Source organism: Cynoglossus semilaevis, chromosome 9 (genome assembly GCF_000523025.1).
Source record: "Cynoglossus semilaevis isolate Cse_v1.0 chromosome 9, Cse_v1.0, whole genome shotgun sequence".
Lineage (NCBI taxonomy): Eukaryota > Metazoa > Chordata > Actinopteri > Pleuronectiformes > Cynoglossidae > Cynoglossus > Cynoglossus semilaevis.
Window position 1 is genome coordinate 15,608,825 of NC_024315.1, and position 8,304 is coordinate 15,617,128.

At 40.5% G+C, this 8,304-nt stretch overlaps 1 protein-coding gene across 2 annotated transcripts in view; it reads right to left on the reverse strand.

Annotated features, from left to right (window-relative positions):
* Positions 1-8,304, reverse strand: part of LOC103384139 (homeobox protein MSH-C-like) — a 33,103-nt gene that overhangs the window by 16,501 nt on the left and 8,298 nt on the right. The gene's annotated exons all lie outside the window — the stretch shown is intronic.

An 8,304-nucleotide genomic window follows, 5' to 3' on the forward strand; every position in this document is an offset into this window, starting at 1 on the left:
ACAAATGTTTTAACTTGGTCACATCTGAGCCTGGCTTTCAGTTTCTTCTCAAAAATGTCGTGGTTGAAACCTGATACACGTAAAAAAGTAGTATTTATTTCCCCCTCCTCTCTTTGTTTGTCGTCCTATCGTGGTCTCACCATATTATTACAGAGACCTTTAAACCACAGTCATCAAGGTACGCCGGGTATTTTTTCCCACAGGCCTAAGAAATCCTTATCAGGCCGAGTGTGTGCACGTTTCTCCTTCACATCTTCTCAGCAGCCTGTAAATCACTATTGCTAACTTCCAGCCGCATTAAATAAACGTGCTGGGGTTGCTGACTAATTGATAGCGTTACAATCTGAACGAGCAAAATTGAAAACATCAGGGGAGAAACACAGTGGGATGTTGGTAGTAAAGAGAGGGAGGAAAAGACGTTTGAGGAGACCGACTGAGCGCGGGGGGTGTACGGGGAGGAGGAGAGAGGGAGAGGAAGAGGTTTTGGTGGTAGAGTGAGAAGGGGAGGAGGAGAAGAGGAAGGGACATATTAAAGTGACTGGTGATGAGACGGAAGTTAGAAGAAATGATGAAGTAGAGGAAAATGGTGTAAATGGAGGGATGACAACCAGAGGTGGAGACTGAGTGAAGTCAACGTGAACTCACCAACAGTCACTACCTCTCCCTACATATCACCACATCCACCACTTGGGGCACCCTCACCTGGCAACAAATGAAGAATTGAGTCTACCAAAGCTGTCCTCTGTTTCATTTTGCAGAGGATGGTATGAGTTTTGGAATGCTGTTAAATTCTATTATTTTTTACCTAAAAGACCTTTAAATACAAAAAAAAATCTTTATTACATATTTCTCACTGTATATATTATATTTGGGCTACAAGGAGGTGAAGGCTAATGTTAGCATTTTCTACGTCTTTTTTATTCAAAAAAGCCTGAATTGAAACACACAAATGTGGGATGTTCATCAGGCGGCCATCACACTTATTCAATGTGATGTGTTATGTTTCTCTACTATGTTGAAACAAGCTATAAAACGCACAAACAAAGACAGAACTTATTTGCATTCACAAATGTGGCTAGCATTTGACACAGCGTTTGCACGCACATGTCACATGATGTCATAACAGTAGCACGGTGGCTTGTTTAAAGGTGGAGGAGAGTGCGGGGGGTTACAGTTCAACTGTAACAGCCGTCCGAGCACATTGATGGTTATCATTTGATATGTAGCACATCAATGCTGTCTCTGTCCTTCATTCAGCTCAGACAGGCTCCACTTCAACAGTGTCTCACCCGCAGACAGGGTGAGAGTGACGCAGACTGTGGGTCCTATACTTCAGTGTTACTGAGAAGACAATGCATAACATGGAGTCATAACATGGTCACATTAGTCCGATTAAACTATGCATTTATATAGTCTTGGTTAAACCACTATTGACAACAGATTTTCTTTTGTCAATGTACTTCGTTGGGAGGCCTCGATCCGATACTCAGGATCGGTATCAGTCCGATATTGGTCAAAACATCATGGTTGTTTTTCAATAGTTAGCATGCTTCGCCCTCCGACAGTCCACAGAACCAAAGACCTGTCACCCGTTACCGAGCTCCCAACATGTCTCTCAGTGTCTTTCTCTTAATTACCCATCATTCCTCTTGCTGCCAGGCCCCTCACAAATTACAGCACATTGTCCCCCGCAGATAGGCCTGTCATCATGCAGCTCTGTGTTTCAGAGCACTGTGAAAGGAAAGGAGAACGTGGGGGGCAGGGGAGGGGCAAAACACACACACACTCACACACACACACACTCACACACAGGCCCATTAGCACTGGTGCCAGACAGTTTTCTGCCATGTCAGCAGGACCAAATGACAGTGCAGGAGTTGTAATACATCCTCTCGTTCTCTCAGTCTCTCTCTCTCTCAGTCTCTCTCTCTCTCTCTCAGTCACACACACACACGAAGCATCCTCTGTTTTGAACCAGTGCAGTGTCCATGTTAACTCTATAAAAGAACATGTCAACCCCTGTGACAGTGTGACCCCCACATGGACCTCTGGGGTCTCTATGTGCCGCACAGAGTGTCAATAGCTAAAAGTAAAAAACAACACTGTTTCCCTTGACATGACTTCAGGACCTAAGTTGCTAATGACTGTGCCAATAGCTTTTGATCAGGGAAAGTGATGCGCTATACAAGGTTTTAAATTTTTTTTAAAAAAAGGTGCTGTTTTTTGTTTACATCCTTATTTTTCAAACCATGAAATTGAGCAAAATCTAAATCATATTCGAATGAAAACCTTTTAAAATCACTGAGGTTTTTGCAACAGATTTGGACTTAGCTAAATCTGCCTTTTTGTTGTGGTTTTGTTTGTTTGTTTGTTTGTTTGTTTTTTGTCGCCCCACAACTAAAAGAACATTGTGGAAAAAACTGGCAAAGAAGCAGGAAGTGACCTGGTGATCAAGACTTCCACCAGAGTTCTACAAAGAAGGAATTCTCTGATGGAAACAGTTTTTAGATGTGGTTAGAATTAAATGGAGAATTTGTTAATTTTTTTTTTAATAACTTTTTCACTAGCATTTGTTCTACAGAAGTGCTGTTCAGATGTGTAGATAATAAAACTGGAGTTTCAAACACTAGGACTGCTGATAAATATCAATGTTCATGTCTTTGGAGTATTCATCATTGATCATAAAGACCTGTATTTTTTAATTGGTTTGCATGGAGAGAACTTCTGACATTTTTCCTATAATTTGTTCTCCTTCTTCAGGCTTATGGTCTTGTATATGTTGCACACAAAACCTCAGCTCCATCTGCCAAACTGTTGCATCAGAAAAAAAGGCTGAAAAACAAACACACACTAAACTTTAATTGCACCCTTTCGCCTCGGGTCTAAAGGCTTACCATTTTATTGGTCCTCTATTATTACTTGAATGCAGTCATAGACTAATTAATAATCACTAACATATGCTACGTAGAGTGTGTAATCCCCCGGTGTCGTTTGGTACAAATTAAGAGTGCGCACTGTTAGGGCAACTTCACCCACGGTGTTTGTTTCTCCTGGACGTGTTGGTAACAACATTGGTTGGACTTAGTGAGAAATGTCTGTATTTATCAAATGTTTGTCAAAAAAACTGAAGATTTTTAAAACATATTTTGATTGTTTCAAATAATTCAAAAAAGGGTATTGTTTGACAAAATTTTTTTCACCACGTGTTTCGTGTGTTTTGACTTAACGCATAAAGTGAAATCATAATAAAAGCACCCAAAATAAGTCCTTAATTTAATGACAATATTGCAATAAAAGACGTCACAAGACAGGAAAGAGGGGAGAAGTCTCCATTTGGCACTGATTAAGGAAGATGCAAATTTGAAAGGGGGAAGTGAGAGACCACAGGGCTCACACACACACGACACAACACTCCAGACCCCTTCTAATTTGGATGTCTAAGAATTTGCCGTGTTCGCTGCCTTAATGCCAGGAAGTCTCAGCTTCACTGTTAATAACAGACACGGAGGCTGTGTGCACCCCCCCCCCCACACACACACACACACTCAGGAGTCATTAAAATGTTTTCTCTGTGACATATGTATTTAATTGGTCGTGTTTGCGTTTTCCTGCCTGCTCATTAAGAAAGCTGAAGTTTGTTCAGAACCAGAATGTGACGTAAATGACGGGTGAAATAATCTTTTTACATTTGATTACGATTCAAATGTTACTGAAGTATTTGACTCTCAGCGGGCCGCGGGTGGAACTGACGAACGAAAGACTAACAAAATTAAAATGCAAATTATTTACCTTGCGGTCAAGTGGTCCATGTCCCAGTCCAGGTCTGGGACCCAGTGGTTGGGGACCTAAGCTCTCGTAGCTACATGACTACAATTCTATAGCGCTTCCAAAGCCATGGAGTGGAATTAGCTACAAAAAGAGTCGTGAAGTACATTACCTTATTTTCCGGACTACAAGTCGCTCTGGAGTATAGGTACCAGTGCCCTCTAGCGGCTGTCAGTGTGAAAATAACAAAAATGTAAAATTATATATTTTAATATATAAGTCACACCTGAGTATAAGTCGCAAACCCAGCCAAAGAATCAGAAAAAGTGCGTCTTATAGTAAATAGTAAATATTAAATAGTAATCATTTATTTTTGAATTAGACGGCAGTGCATTTATTTGTTCATTATTTATTGATCCATCAAAACCCCTATGCTAGAGATGAAGAAAAATCATATTTTAGGGTTTAAAAAACTCACTTTAGGCAGTAGTAACTTGTACCTGAGTATCTGAGTTTCTTGGAAAGTAAAAGGTGGAAGATTGCAATTCAACACAGTCGCCGAGATCCACAGTGAAGTCAAATCTATTTAAGATTCACTCCTTTTAACTGAAACTAATTGAAATTGAATTTCTGGATCTCCTAATCTCTTTCATTCCCAGATAAACACAGCACCGACTCTCCCCCGGTTTCTCTCCTCCCTCTCGGCCTTGTATATCTCTACATCTTTATATCTCCTGGCCCTGCTGGGAGAATTATAGCTCTAATAACTTTCATTCCAGGCCCCTTCGGCATCAGTAAAATGTTTACTACAAGAACACAGAGAGGTCCTCTGGTGAAGCCATGCGTTCATTACTGAGCCTTTGACTCAATTCAGTGTGTATAAATATATCCATTTCATTATGGAGGCCAAATATTTGTTTCAGCGGTTTTCCCCCCATATAATGTAAATTGCTGCAAGCTGTTGCATTTGGAAAAAGTTTTCTCATAATGCTTTTTGCCTTCACATAAATCACAGCTTAATGTTGCATTCAAATGACTACAGACAAGCAATTTATTCTTGGCTTCCCTCGTCCGCCTCCAGAGAGGCCTGCGGCTAGAGAGTAGCTTGGGTTTTAATAGCCACTGTCATTATTCGTTGACAGTTCTTCATCACCGTCCTCGAAATTTATCGGCCCCTCTTATGAGTGTGTCTTTGTTTCACTGTGTCGTTGTGACCACCGTCAAGTGAAGTGAGGGCTGAAAACTTTGAGCATTAGAATCAGAGGACTGAAAGGCAGTGAAGCTGTGATGTCTTTCTTTGTCGTTTACAGCGGGATTCCCATGATAACCATTATTATCAACAACTTTGAAACACATTCATCCCTTCTGCCTATTGAACATATGGCTTCCATGTTTGACTCTAGTGTGTAACCAGAAAGTGAGAATTGAAATGCCACTTTGAATCAACAGTGACGTTTTCATTTCAATCCACGAGGGAGAAAACAAGAATGATATTGTATTTAAACGAAGGTCAACAGGAAGCTGCTCACAAACAGAACACGCTCAGTGTGACTTACTCCTCTGCTATGTCAGCTTTTAAATGAATCACAGTTGGTATTAGCGACCACAGCATGAGTGGACCTGACTCACACCACTGAGAGAATCTTTCAGTGTGGATCTCTGCTGTAGCTCTGTGCTACCTCTGTTTCCCACCAGATCAGACAAAGTACAGAGAGAATGCAATCACATCCTTAAAGATGTCGCAGTATCTGAGGAACGGACCTGGAGGTCAGGCTGTACAGGGGAAAAGCGTGGATTTACAACCCATTTTCATAAAAGCTGAGGGCAGTGGAGGAACTTTGAGGTTTGTAAATCATGACATTAAAAAAAAACTTCACTCAACGGTGCTGTGATATACATTACAATTCACCCGTTCATTCAGCAATCAGTGAACCTGTTGATCCACTAAACTAACTAAACATCAACAGTGTTTATAGAGCCTGGTCCAAAATGGAGAAAATTATTAACCATTAATATAAATAAATATTTTATAAATTCGTATTCGTCCCACAATGGGGAAATTCACAGTATGAGTGTCTGCAACACACACAGGGTGACACAGGGGGCGCCATTAAGTATGTGGGTTGTGAATGTCTGCAACACACACAGGGTGACACAGGGGGCGCCATTAAGTATGTGGGTCCTCTAGGGCTCAAACCCAGGATATTCGGTGTGTAACCACTACACCATGGAAACACTTACTTATAAAATGAATGAAAATATAATAATAAATAATAATATATAACAATAAAAAAATCCTGTGTAAAACCTAACAAAATGTATTCAAGTTTTCAATATGTAAACTGGATTATCAAGTCAACTATCCGTTCAAACACCTATTCAGAAGTTCATCAGACACAGAGTCAAACCTTAGTTTTCTTTTAGATTTTCTTTTAGGATTAATTTGTTATAATCTGGTCCAATTTCTAAAAATTGAGGAATAAATAATTGACCGTTTGGAGTCTGTTCATATGTGAGAGTTTGTTTTTATCTTTTGATAGTGATAAAACCTAAAAGCCTTTTTTTGGATATCCCTGAAGCAGATCTCTGGAACATGTCACAAACTGGACACCTAGTGGGGGCTGTGAGCTGTTCTGGGACGTTTTGGCCTTAAACATTGTCGCTCAGAATCAGAGTATAGTTTTCATACAGGGTGTGTAAAGAATTCTAATCATCTACAAATAGTCACACGTTTCCATGGGCATATATTGCAGGACGTTTCTGTCATATTTGCTCTTGTATTGTGTTGATATGTAATTATATAAATTTCACTGTGTATGTTTGTTTTGAATATTTGTGTATTTTTCACACTGGCTGTACTGATAATGCAATATTTAGTTGGAACAATTTGATTAATCATCAATTTTTTTATTTTTTTATTTTTGTAAGTTTCTTTTTATCTCACTGTTAATTTTATTTTTTTATTTTTTTAGTTTTGTAAGTTTCTTTTTATCTCACTGTTTGTATAGGTAATTATGATCCAAGTGAATTGTACCTCTACACAGGTCCTAGACAATTCCTGAACTCACACAGCTCTTCTGAGCTGCATCACACATTGCTTTGTTTCCTGACAAAATTATTCAATGATAACGTCACCATTAATCACCCCGTGACCTTCCTCTCAACTGAGCCCAACTACAACTCATTCATCCCCATTTGCCATGCAGCTCTGCGGGTTGATAATTGCCAAAGCAAAACTCAGATTAAACCCAATTTGGACGGTTTCAGCCTGAAGTTGAGCAGAGACAGCCTGGCTCAGGCTGAATCAGAGTTCACTGTACTCTGGTCCTTTCTGCCTGTCTGAGGCTTCTCTGGGAGGGGACCGCAAAACCTAAATCAAACCAGTCTGTTCCCTCTGTTTGTGTTTGCGAGTGTGTGTGTGTGCGTGTGTGTGTGTGTGCCAGCTACGCATGCAACAGTGCAGTCCCTGCAATGCCATCACTAATAGAAACCAACTTCCAGCATTCAGACTCCATTTGTCTCATTAACCTATTACCTTAAAGTTTAATTGCAGGATGTCGTAAAATGATTTGGTCTATGAGTAATGACAATAATTCATGTAGCTAATGGGCAAAACAAAGCGAATCAAAGCAAAGCTGAGTGTTTTTTTTTTCTCCCTGCATGTCTGGGCTGCAGCTTGGGCCTTCCCCTCTCTTTGTCAAACAGTTGTTTACTGGAAAACTTTTCATTTGCATCACGGCATGATAGAAGAACAAATCATTTCGTGGCTTGTGAGTTCTTTTAAAAGATGATGTGATCAAAAACAAAATGAATTGACGGAACTTGTCGACGTTGTAATTTAAGAGAATTTAAGTGCGCAGACTCCATTAAAATCCTCCATAAAAAATTATAGCTTTGAAAAAGGACAGGGAACCGCATACCTCTCTGCAACCATGGGAGATGACCCCTAGGGGGCAGTGTACCTCATGAATCTCCAGGCACTGTATCATCAGTATCACTCTGATTACAATACTCCTCAATTGTTCCTGCTATTATTTCCTCCACACATTAACTACACTGAGCGTCAGTGCGACCAGACCCTGGGTGAGTTATGTTCATCTGCCCCGGCTCCTGCTCTCGCCCTTTAAACGGCAGCTTGATAGGATCTGTGTGGCTGACTGGGCATGTATAATGTTACCCCCATCAAAGGAGCCTGAATGGAGGATGATGAGTGTACTGCCTCTGCTTAGTGGAGGCATTTCCAGCTGGCGCCAGGGCAGAGGAAACCCACTGAGACACACAACAACACACACAGACACTGGGGTCAGTCTGGATTCACCCTTCCTCGCCTCCAACACCACCACCTTCTCCTCCCCTTCCTCCCCCTTTCACTTTCCATGCATCGGCACCTCTCGTCTGCTCTCATTTGTTTGTTCATTAATTTTATGTATTTACACATTTAGGCATTTCATTTTTAGGGTGATTTTAACGTTTCTTAGAAAAACAAACAAAAAGGTTTGTTTCTTCTTTTCACATCATGTTTTAATCTAGCAACAGGAT